Source organism: Pipistrellus hanaki (assembly GCF_964339955.1).
Source record: "Pipistrellus hanaki genome assembly, chromosome: X".
NCBI lineage: Eukaryota > Metazoa > Chordata > Mammalia > Chiroptera > Vespertilionidae > Pipistrellus > Pipistrellus hanaki.
The window spans coordinates 7714231-7726625 of record NC_140524.1 but is presented as its reverse complement, the minus strand read 5'-3'; the positions used below and the strand labels follow the sequence as shown (position 1 = coordinate 7726625).

Genomic DNA, 12395 nt, shown 5'->3' with positions numbered 1-12395 from the left:
GGTAACCAACTGATCTCTCTCACATCAATGTTTCTCTCTTTCTCTATCTCTCCCCCGCCCTTCCATTCTCTCTAAAAAAAACAAATCAATGGAAAAAATATTCTCAGGTGAGGATTAACCACAATAAAAATAATAAAAATAGAGTCAATGATCAGTAGTTTGATTATATAAAATGTCTTAAATTTGTGTATTCTAAGAAACAAATTTACAAGATTAAAATACAAATTACAAACTAAGGGAGCTATTTGGGACAGGAAGACAAAGAGTTATTATCCACAATATAAAAAGTTATTCCAAATCAATAATAAAATACTAAATTCAATAAAATGAGCAAGCAACATAAACAGACAAAATATTTTGAAAACAGAATACAAAAGGTGCTCAACTTCACAAAAAAACAACGAAAAACATGAAAATGAAAGCAATTAAATGTCACTTTGTATCATATTAGCAAAGAAAAAATGAGTGAAAATATATAGCTTTGGCAAGGATATAGAGAAAACACTCATATTCTGCTATTATGAAAATAAATTTGTATAATCTCTTTTGGAGGACAAGTTGGCAATATCTATCCAATTGTAATATATATATATATATATATATATATATATATATATATATATATATATTCATTGCAGAAATTCCATTTCTAGGCATCTGTCTTACAGAAGTACATACATGTACGAGGCTATTTACAGGGATTTTTATTTTCATACTCTATAAAAATGAAAACATACTACCCTGTTTCCCTGGAAATAAGACAGTGTCTTATATTAATTTTTGGTCCCAAAGATGCGCTAAGTCTTATTTTCAGGGGATGTCTTAGTTTTCTATGAAGAAGAATACGGTACACATTTATTGTTAAATGAAAATAAAGGAAATTTATTACCTGTATACGATACGGTAGTACAGTAGTTGTCAATACAAACCAGACAAACTGTGAATCCTACAGTATCAAGAATTTACTCATTTATTCAATGACAATCATGTCATCATCTTCTGGAACATCATCATAACAATCCAATTCCTGAATTTCCTGGTGAATTTCTTGTGACTCAATTTTTTTCAGAATCAGTGGACCAAATCTCTCATGTTTAGCCTAGGGGGGGCTTATTTTCGGGGGGGATGCCTTATATTTCACTCAGAAGGAAACCTGTAAGTAGGTCTTATTTTCGGAGGATGTCTTATTTTCGGGGAAACACGGTAACAATCCAAAGAATCATCCACTCTACACAATTAATTAAAAATAAGGTAAATCTTTAAGTATTGACATACTACAAAACACATGATTGCTTATTACCTCACCCACTTATTTCTGAAGATCATCGGGGGATTTCTTAATAATGTGATTGTTACTGTTACTTAAATCAGCATAACTTTATAACCTGTAAAGTAGGTATAATTGTAGTACTTGCCTCACAGGATTGCTGATTCATTCATTCCTTCAAAAAGTATCTATTGAACAGGTACAATTGCCAGACACCGTGCTAGGTGCTGGGGTTCAAATATAATTAAAACAGACATGGTTAGGCTCTTAATGAAGTCATTATCCAGTGTAGGGTTTGTGGGGTGTGTGTCTGGGCAGGGAGGGCAGACATTAATCACACACAAGACTGTACAATTGTCTTGGGTGCAAAGGGAGGAAAATAGCAGAGTCTGATAAAAGTGTATTATAGAGTGCCCTGATCCGGTTTGGGGGGAAGCAGGGAAGGCTTGCCTGAAGTGATATTTGATTTTTTTAAAAGATAATGATAGGCCATGGGCTTTGTATAAATGTCAGCTCCAGAGATTAGTTAAAAAAGGATGAGGTACATGTATATATACTGACATAGAAAGAATGTCAAGAATACATTATCAGTAAAGCAAGTTGTAAAACATATATAGCATGATTCCCCCCTTTTTGTTATAATACATATATCAATGTATAGATACAAAAAGATCTGAAGAATATATACCATACTAACAGTTTTTAACTCTACTTGAATAATTTATAATTTTGGCTGGCATTCTGTAATCATAAAAAACAAAAATATATGTGTATATATTCATATATATACATATATATACATATATATGCGATAGCATGAATATTAGGAATATTAGTAGTCAAGGCAAAAAGTTTTAAATAAGGCAGAGATACTGATAAAATATACTACTTACCAAGAATATCTTGTCATAAACATACAAACCAAACAATATTCCATTAAAGTATATAAAGAATTAGAAAAGCAGATAAGTTGTACCTTATAATATATATTTTTTGAAAAAAGATGGCCTATGCATCTTTTGCAAAAATTGATCATATACTAAGTCATTAAAAAATCACAATACATTTTCAATATTAGAAATCATAAAAGTCACATTATTGGGTCACAGTGCAATACAACTAACTTCTATCCACAAAAACAGCCATAAAAATTTGTCACTTCAAAAATCAAACACTTTAAAATAACTCATGGTCAAAGAAGAAATTGAAAGCTAATATACTATTATATGTCAACTGTAATTAAAAATAAAAAAATGACTTAAGCCGAAACCAGTTTGGCTCAATGGATAGAGCGTCAGCCTGTGGACTGGAAGGCCCCAGGTTCGATTCTGGTCAAGGGCATGCACCTTGGTTGCGGGCATATCCCCAGTAGGGTGTGTGCAAGAGGCAGCTGGTCGATGATTCTCTCATCAATGTTTCTAACTCTCTATCCCTCTCTCTTCCTCTCTGTAAAAAAATCAATAAAATATATATTTTTTAAAATGACTTAAAAATTGTAGACTAAAAATAAATGAGAATGAAACCACTATATATTAAGATCAAACCAAAAAAATGTATAAGTTTAAATGCTTTTAGAAATAAGAAATAATAAAAATGAATAAACCACAAATTCTATATAATAAAGAGGGAATATGCAAATTGACCATCACTCCACCACAAAAGATGGTGGTGCCCACAGTGGAGGCGGTATTTCCATAACACAAGATGGCTGCACCCACAGCAGAGGCCAAGAGCAATCAGCAGGGACCTGTGGCTGCATCCCGGTGGGGCTTGACGGGGTACCTGAGGCTAAGCCCACCTCCCAGTGCCAGGCCAGGGGACCTGAGGCCGCACCCCCCCTTCTGGCATGGCTTGATGGGATCTTAGGCCGTGGACCCCACCTGGTGGGGCTTGATGGGGGACCTCAAGGTGTGCCCCCTGCCCCAGCCTGGGCTGGGGACCTCAGGCCACGCCCCCCACTCCAGCACTGGGCCAGGGGACCTGAGACTGTGCCCCCTGCCTGGTGGGGCTTGATGGGACCTTCTGGGGCTGGATCTAGCCCAATGGGGGCGGGGGCTGGCCGGGTCTGGGTCTTGCACAATTTTGAGGCACACGTGGGTGGGCGGGGACTTGACTTTAAGTCCCGTTGTGCACCCCAGACTCTGATAGGAGGAAGATTTTCATATACATTTTACTAAGTTTCTTTCATCTCTGACACTTCTATTGATATGATAGGGAAAGGGCAAATAGCAATATTAAAATATTTCCTCTAATTAATCCCCTTTTAATGTGCATGAATTTCATGCACTGGGCCACTAGTTTCACATAAACCATTACAAAGAAAACAGGAAAAAGAACACAAAGAAAGAACTAGAGGAAGAGTTAATCAGTGTAAAAGCTGAAAATAATAATTTATTAAAGTAGAGAACAGAAAAAAAAATGGTAGTCTAGGGAAATAAATATGAAAAATAGTTATTTGAAAATATCAACAAAACAGAGAAACCTCTATAGTTTAGTTAAAATAGAAAGAGAAATGCATCGACAATATAAGATGGTTTGATTGATCGGCAGCTAGCTGATAGCTATGTGATCACCAAGTATAGCAGAACATTAATGGTAAAATCTATGCTGAGTGTATGCAGGTGTTCACTGAAATTTCTTAAGCTTTCCTGTTTTGAAAATTTATAATAAAATAGATAAAAATCTATTATCATCCAGAACATCAGTGTGGGAAACATTACACTAGAAGTTTCACTAAAACCAGGAAGAAGAAAAAGATGCCCACTGTTGCCTCTACCATTTTTTCTAGAAATCCAATGAAATGCAATATGTCAAGTAAATGCAAATAGAAATTGCAAATATAATAAAGACGATGAAATCATTATTTGCAGATGATATCAATATCCACCTGGAAAACCAAAGAGAATGAATAGAAAAAATTATTTGAGCCGATAAGGACGGTAAGTAGAGTGGCCAGCTACAAAAAGATGTCCCATTATGCACACAAAATATAAAGGGCTACTTCTAAACAGGCATGGCAGAGAGGGAAGGATGGTGAAAGGAGTCTTTCATGTTTTGCTCTGATTACAGTACTTCCCTGATGTTTGAATCCTTTACAACCAAAATGATTCATGTAGTCGTTTGAAAAGGGGAAATCGAATCAATGGTAGGCAGAATCCTAAAATGCCGCCACCCCCTCCCCATTGCCCACCCTCATTTCCGGACTGTGGTCGTGATGAGACCTCTCGCCTGTAATTATGTTGCATTATGTGGCAAAAGGGATTTTGCAGATGTAATTAAAGTTCCCCTTAAAATAGGAAGATTATTCTGGGTTATTCCAATGGCCTTACTCTAATCACAAACCTTTTAAAAGCAGAGCGTTTTCTCAGGCTAGTGGGAATAAGAAAAGTCAGAGAAATTCCAAGCAAAAGAGGGGGTCAGCGTGCTATTGCTGGCTTACAGATGGAAGGGGGCACAGGAGGAAAAATGTGGGTGGCCTCTGGAAGCTGGGAGTGTGGGGAACTCAGTCTAACAGGAGCAAGGAACTGAATCCTGACAAGAACCTGAATGAACTTGGAAGTTGGATCTTCCCCAAAGTCTCCAGATAAAAGCCAAGTCCTGGGGCACCTTAATTCTGTGAGACATCAAGGTGTTGTTTTAAACTGCTAAATTGGTGGTAAGTTGTTATGCAACAATAGAAAACAAATATAGATGCTCCTCTATGTACAATGGGGTAACATACCGATAAACACATTATAAGGTGAAAATGCATTGAATACACCTAACCTACCAAACATCATAGCCTAACCTAGCCTACCTTGAATGTGCTCAGAACACAGTATATTGTAGAGTATCTATTGTTCACCTCGTGACCACATGGCTGACTGGGAGCTGAGTCTCCCTGTGCCTACCCAGCCATCACTGGAGAGTATTGTACTAAATATCAATATCCTTAGCCTGGGGAAATATAAAAATTCAAAATTTGAAGTATTGCTTCTACTGAATGCTTATTGGTTTAGACCACCTTCAAGTGGAAATACCCTAAGTCAACCATCGTAAGTTGGGGATCACCTGTATAAAATATATCACATCAGCAAAACAATGCGATGCATCAGCTATCAAGTTTTCAAAGGTTGAACCCCAATAATGGCATAGTCATGCATTAGGATAGGGAAATGACACACCCATACACCCCATGGAAATGAAAATGGGTAAAATCTTTCTTCAAAGTACATTGGGCAATACCTATCAACCTCCCCCAAAACGTGGCTATGCTTTGCCTTATTAAAATGTATTATAGTGCCGAGACCGGTTTGGCTCAATGGATAGAGCGTCGGCTTGGGGACTGAAGGGACCCGGGTTCGATTCCGGTCAAGGGCATGTACCTTGGTTGCGGGCACATCCCCAGTAGGGGGTGTGCAAGAGGCAGCTGATCGATGACTCTCTCTCATCATCGATGTTTCTTTTTCTTTTTTTTTTTTTTAAATATATTTTATTGATTTTGTACAGAGAGGAAGGGAGAGAGATAGAGAGTTAGAAACATCGATGAGAGAGAGTCATCGATCAGCTGCCTCTTGCACACCCCCTACTGGGAATATGCCCGCAACCAAGGTACATGCCCTTGACCGGAATCGAACCCGGGACCTTTCAGTCCCCAAGCTGACGCTCTATCCATTGAGCCAAACCGGTCCCGGCTCATCATCGATGTTTCTAACTCTCTATCTCTCTCCCTTCCTCTCTGTACAAAATCAATAAAATATATTTAAAAAAAATAAAAAAAAATAAAAAATAAAAAATAAAATGTATTATAGTTAAATAATCAGAGTGATGAGCAAAGACTTCTGAATGTCCTTCTTTACAGAACTGCTTATAACAGTGGACAATTAGAAACGACAGGAAGGTATGGGCATAGAAGACTGGTTTGTCAAATAAAATATCCTACACCATTTGATGAAATAAATGTATGCAATCAAAAACCCAGTAGGGATTCTTATAGAACTTTACAAGCTAATTTAAAAATTCATCTGAAAGAAAATGCATGCGAATAGTCAAGATATTTTTTTTGGGGGGGGGGGGAAAGAGACAGAGGGATGTGTCCTAGCAGATCTGAAGTAATAATTTGAAGGTCAAGTGCTTAAACTGTGGTATTAGTGCTGGTATGGATTTTAGGACTATTGAACTGATTGTTTACATTCAAATGTATATACTTAGGAATTTGGTTTTTGATAAAAGGAAAGAGGATCTGTTCAATGAATGTTTAAGGCCCTAGAGAAATACCAAGTAATTAGTATTACAATGGAATACTATTCACATATTAAACATAACATTGTTAGAATATGCGTTTTTTAATTGATTTTTAGAGAGAGAGGAAGGGAGAGGGATAGAGAGAAACATGGATGAAGCATCATTGATTGGCTGCCTCCTGCACGCCCCCTACTGGGGATCAAGCCCACAACCCTGGTGTGTGCCCAGGACCAGAATGAACAGGTAACCTCTTGGTTCTTGGGTCTAAACTCAACCACTGAAACACAGGGGTCTGGCAACATTGTTAGAATACTTAACAACTTAAAAAAATGTTTATCAAAAGCCATTTCAGAAAACTAAAGAACTAAACATAAACAATTCTAAAACATTACAAGTAAATACAGAACAATGTTTGTAATTTTGGTGTAGAAAGCTTTCTTATGCAAGATTCAAAATGCAAAAGCTATAAAAGAAGGAACTGATAAATTTGAATACATCAACATTTACATCTATACACCAAAGACCCCAAAAGCCAAGTTTAAAAATAAACAAAGGTCTGCAGAAAAAGAAAACAAATAATCCCACACATGTAACAATGATTTATTTCCAGACTACAAAATTCGACAATAAGAAGCCAAACAATCCAATTGAAAAGTGGATGGAAGATCTGAGCAGGCAAGTCAAGAAACATGAGCAAATGGCCAACAAACACATGAAAATATTCCTTAACCTTGCTAAAAAATCAGAGAAACACAAGTAATGAAACATTTTTTACCCATCACATTGGAAAAACATTCAAATGATAGTTTAATACCCAGGATGACTAAACATTTCGGAGAAAATGGTTATTCTTATTCACTGCTAGTGGTATAAATTGTCTTCCTACATGGCAATTTGGTATTACATATTAAAATGTCAAAATGTGCTGCCTTTGAGTCATCTATTTCACTTATCTATATTTATCTCACAGAAATATTTTAGCAAGCCTTGGCCAGGTAGCTTAGTTGGTTAGAGCATGATCCAGAAACACTAAGGTTGTTAGCTTAATCCCCAGTCGGGGGACATACAAGAAGCAACCAATGAAGGCATAAATAAGTGGAACAATAAATCAATGTTTCTCTCTGTCTCTCTAAATTCAATAAATACAAAATTTCAAAAATACATATTTGAGCAAATGCAGAAAAAGTATGTACAAGGATTTTCACTGCAGCAGTGTTAATAGTAAAAAGACACTTATAGTAAAAGATTGAAAACAATATATATTTATCAGTAGGAGACCCTATCAATATGGTAGCTAACTATGGTACACTCATTCAATGGACTGCTACTGTCCAGCATGTATAATGAATGAGGTAGATTTATATAGAGTCACATGGAAAGATCATCAAGCCAAAGTGAATGAAGCAATTGCCAAAACTACACAAAATAGGATGCCATTTATTTATTTTATTTTAAAAATATATATTTTATTGATTTTTTACAGAGAGGAAGAGAGAGGGATAGAGAGTTAGAAACATAGATGAGAATCATCGATCAGCTGCCTCTTGCACACCCCCCACTGGGGATGTGTCCGCAACCAAGGTACATGCCCTTGACTGGAATGGATCCTGGGACCCTTCAGTCCGCAGGCAGACGCTCTATCCACTGAGCGTAACCGGTTTCGGCTAGGATGCCGTTTATATATATATTTAAAGGTAAAAAACACAAAATGAAGCTACGTATTTTCTACATTCGTGTGGGAATATAAGTGGAACATTAAATTTATCTATTGTGCATTTTATATGTTTTATGGATTTTAGAGAGGGAGAGAGAGAGAAGGGGGGCGTGGAGAGATATGAATGAATGGATGAGGGCTCACTATGTGCCAGAAGTGCCCTCGGCTTTGCCTTGTGAATTCAGAACGGTCTGCGCCCTGATTGCCTACCACCCTCATCCACGCGGTGCCCTCGCTTTCCCACTTGCCCCCCATTCTTCCCAAGGCAGCTGGCAAGACGGTTCATCTTTAAACGAAAATCAAACGCCGCCGTCAACCTTCAGCGGCTTCCCTCCTGCCTGGAATCAAACCCCAGTTCCTCGGAGACCCCGCATCCTTTATGGATGGGTTGGCTGGGCCAGGAGGAGCCCAGGCGCGGTCCGGGTAGGAGACCCGGTTGGCAGAGGAGGGAGCGCCCTCCCCAGGGACGGGGGCGGGGCCTCGGGAGGGGGCGGAGCCTCGGCTGGAGTGTGAGCGCTGCCCGCAGGGGAGGCTTTCAGTGCCAGCGAGCGAGGGGAGCGGGGCTGGAGCAGGGCCCCGGACCCTGCACGCTCCTGCGGGCCCCGCGCACCCGTGGCCGCCAAGGTGAGCGTCTTCCCCGGGGCTCCGGGGGCGGGCGAGGCTCCCGCGGCCTCGCCGGCTCCCCGCCGGGGCTGGTTCCCACGGGACGCCGGGCGGAAGCTCGGAGGTGGCGGCCTTGGGGAGCCCGCGGGTGAGGCTGGCGGAGGGGCCGGGCGGCCTGCCCCGGGGCGCCCCCCACCCCGCCTTCGCCCCCGATCGCGGACCCCGGCTGCGCCCGGGGGGGGAGCCAGCCGCATCCTCGGGGGCGGCGGGCCGGCGGCCGGCAGCGCGGCGAGACAGCGGCCGGCAGCGGGGATGCGAGGTACCGGCATTGGCCGCGGCCAAGGGGCTGGAGGGAGTGCAGGCCCGGCCTTCGGCGCCGCTCTCACGGGTTGGAGGAAGGCAGGCTCAGGGGAGGGGGAAGGCGATGGGCGGGCGGGCAGGCTTCGCGGGGAACTACTAGGCATTGTATATGCATGTTTCGGGATCGCGACGGTGCTACAGCACGCAGAGACCTATTTATCGGGGCCGATGGCTTTCGGAAAACTTCATCTGGCTCGCAGATCTTCCTGCATCAGGGGATCTCAATTTGTCTGATGCATAAACAGCTGCATTGTATGATTGTACTACAGTTTATTTAACTGTTTCCGGATTGATGTTTCCCATTGGGGGGGGGAGGAGGAGGGGGCAATTGCAAGCAATGTTCTAATGAATGGGTTCGTATGTGCTCCGTCCACATGTATGAGTATTTCTGTGGGAGAAATTCTTAGACGAGTAATCTCTGGGTCAAGGTGTATATGCATTTTGAATTTTGATAGATTTGTCCAATTTGCCCTCCCGTAAGGCTGTGTGAACGTACGCTCTCCGATGTTGGGCGAGAATGTCCATTTTCCCACAATTGTGCAACGCAAATTATTAGCAATTTTTGGAATTTTGACCAATTTAAAGGGCAGAAAATGGCATGTCATTGTTTTCGTTTGCATTCCTCCGAATACTGCTGAAGTTGGACATATTCTTTATTTGCCGGATTACAAAAGTAAATAGGCAAATATCAATAGTTCCTATCTATGAGCAATAAGCATTTCGAAAATTTAATACCAGAAAAAAGCCCATTCGCAATAGCAAGAAAAGCAAGTCAAAATACCTAGAAGTAAACTGCAAAACTTTATTGAGGAATTATAATAAAAGAACGTTTGCATACACGGAGGAGGGATAGAAGTTTCAATTTTGTAGTGATGTCCATTTTCCCCAGGTTCTTTCATACAATTGATACAATTTCAATAAATACACCAAGTTTTTGCAACTTAATATGATTCTAAAGTTCATCTAGAAAAAAAAAGGCTAAGAATAACTGAGAAAATATCTTAAACGATAAGTAAAAAATGGGAGTATTTATACTACCAGGTATTAAAACGTACTCTAAAGGAATTGCATTTAAGTTACAATGGAAAGAACAATGTATTAGAATGGAAAAGCTCACAATTAGAGCCAGATTGTATTCCAGGATTTACTGGAGAAATATTGTCTAGACGTGGAAAAACTGCCATATTAAAAGCTCCAAGCATTCACGTTCTCCCCCCACCCCCACCCCCCAGGAAGCTTCAATTTTCCTTTGAGGGCTGACTCCTTTGTTTGGAGAAAACCACTTTATTGGGTCTGTTGGTTAAGCCTCAGGAGTTAAAAATTAGTGGCTTTGTAGCTAGAACTAACGACGTGACCCTTCAGTTAGATTAAGATGGATTCGGGTTAGCCTGCAGTGCGGCGAGGAAAGGAGTATGGATATTACCGATGTTTTAAAAATTATTTTTCCCTATCTAATGGGGGAAAATGTTATGTCATTGTTTTCATTTGCATTTGCATGCTTATTGTGAGGCGGAACGTCTTTTATGTGTGAGTCCAGGTTAATGTGTGATGCCTGGTGGCAGGTAACAATGGGAGACCCGCTTCTCCTCTTTCAGAATGGAGTTTGGCTAATTGGTACAGCTCTGCCTAGAAGCGTGAGAATAAACAGGTTGACTTTTTCCATTTTCCTAAAGCACTAGGCTCTAGACACCTTAGATCGGGGGCGGAGGCAGTTTTCAGGACATGGCCGAGATTTGGCGCTGAGCTGTGTCATCGCGAGGTTTGGCAGCCAGCACCGCAGTGGGTCGGAAACCTCGTGGTAGGCGAGATCCCTGCAGGACGGGAGGTTCCTCCCTTCCCCCCGAAAAACTCCCAGTCATTTTCGTGACGCCCCGCCTCTCTCCTTTTTCGGAGTGCACCGGGTCTCGCGAGAACTCGTGTTTCCGAAAGGCGAGGCGCGGGCGGCTTCCTGCGGTGATTTCAAAGGTCTCGTAGAAACTCCATGTAATATCGCGATGGTTGCCGCAGCGCATGCGGGAGCCAATGGCGGCAGACTAACTCCGCCCCTCGACGGTTCATGAGGTTGTGCGTCATTTGCTTTTCGCTTCGCGGAGGTTGAGAGCGGAGCCGTAGCGACTTAGCCTTTTGGAGGAAGGAGGGGGTCTGCGAAGGGCTGGGCTCTCGCTTTTGCCGTCCGGTGGAGCCTCTCGCGGCATCGCGCAGAGGCAGCCGCGGCTCGACTCCGGACTGCAGCAGCCCGGGAGGCGGCGGCAGCGTCTTCGGCTCGTGCTGTTCTAAAGCCCATGAGTTCTCGCGGGAGTGGTGTTACGTCCTCGTGGGATCCTTCGGCGGTGGCGGAGGTAGCTTGGAGGTGGGGGGGGGGGGCGCAGTGACTAGGGTCGGTCCGCTTGCTGTTAAGATGGCGGCGGAAGCTTATGTCTGTCCGGCCCGGAGATTAGGTGGTGGCCGTCCGCATTTGTGACGCCTAAGGTATCCGACATTAGAGGTGACGATTGGCGGAACGCCGAGGTGCCGAGAAACCGAACCTTAGGCGAAGATCACCCCGTCTGTGGTCGGTTGAGACGACACCATTTCTCGGCCCTCAGCCGCGTGTGGGCTCGCTTTTGCCCCCCCCCCGTCAGTCAACGCCTCCGTTGTTGCCGCCGCAGTGGGCGGACTGGGAAGGGGGGGGGGACGGGACCTCTGTAGTTTCTGGGGTGTGTGGTTGAGGGTTAGATTGGGCCGCGAGGAGGACTAACGATGACTAGTTCTCCCCCCTCCCCTACCTTTTTGCGAGCCCTCCTCCGCTCTCCGCCCCTGCGGCCGCCCAGATCAATCACCTAGTTTCCCTTGAGCCGGACTCTACTTCCCGAACTCGCATGGTCTTGGATTACGAGCTGAAGCTTTGGCGCTTCTGATGTCCTCCTCCCATTTCTCCCCTCATTCTGTGGTCCCATTGAATCTTCTTCCCCATCTACATGGATATTTAAGGCTGTGCTTAAGAGGCGGCGGCAGTGCTTTGCCCCTATCCCATCCGATTTCCCTCCTCCATTGGTCCTCCACGCAGGTGATGAATAGAACCCTTCCAGTTCCTTTCATTTATTACATCTCTGTGGACGGAGCCACAGCAGCCTTCCGCTTTCTCAGGTCTTCGTGCTTTACGACCCCAATCTCAGCACAGGGCATCGAGTCCTCCCGCTCCGCATGCTGTTCAAGCCTCTCTTAGGCGGAACAGTGAATGGGTTGGTG

General features: G+C 42.7%; 1 protein-coding gene across 13 annotated transcripts in view; it reads left to right on the top strand.

Annotated features, from left to right (window-relative positions):
* The first annotated feature begins 8700 nt into the window (after positions 1-8700).
* Positions 8701-12395, top strand: part of HUWE1 (HECT, UBA and WWE domain containing E3 ubiquitin protein ligase 1) — a 140881-nt gene continuing 137186 nt past the window's right edge. For 10 of the 13 annotated variants that reach the window (XM_084870976.1, XM_084870972.1, XM_084870971.1 and 7 more), the window contains exon 1: positions 8701-8828. The gene's annotated coding sequence lies outside the window, so the exon portion shown is untranslated. Of the gene's footprint in view, positions 8829-8933; positions 9127-11168; positions 11507-12395 lie in introns of those variants that run through there. The other 3 variants (XM_084870965.1, XM_084870969.1, XM_084870970.1) reach the window with 2 other exon arrangements.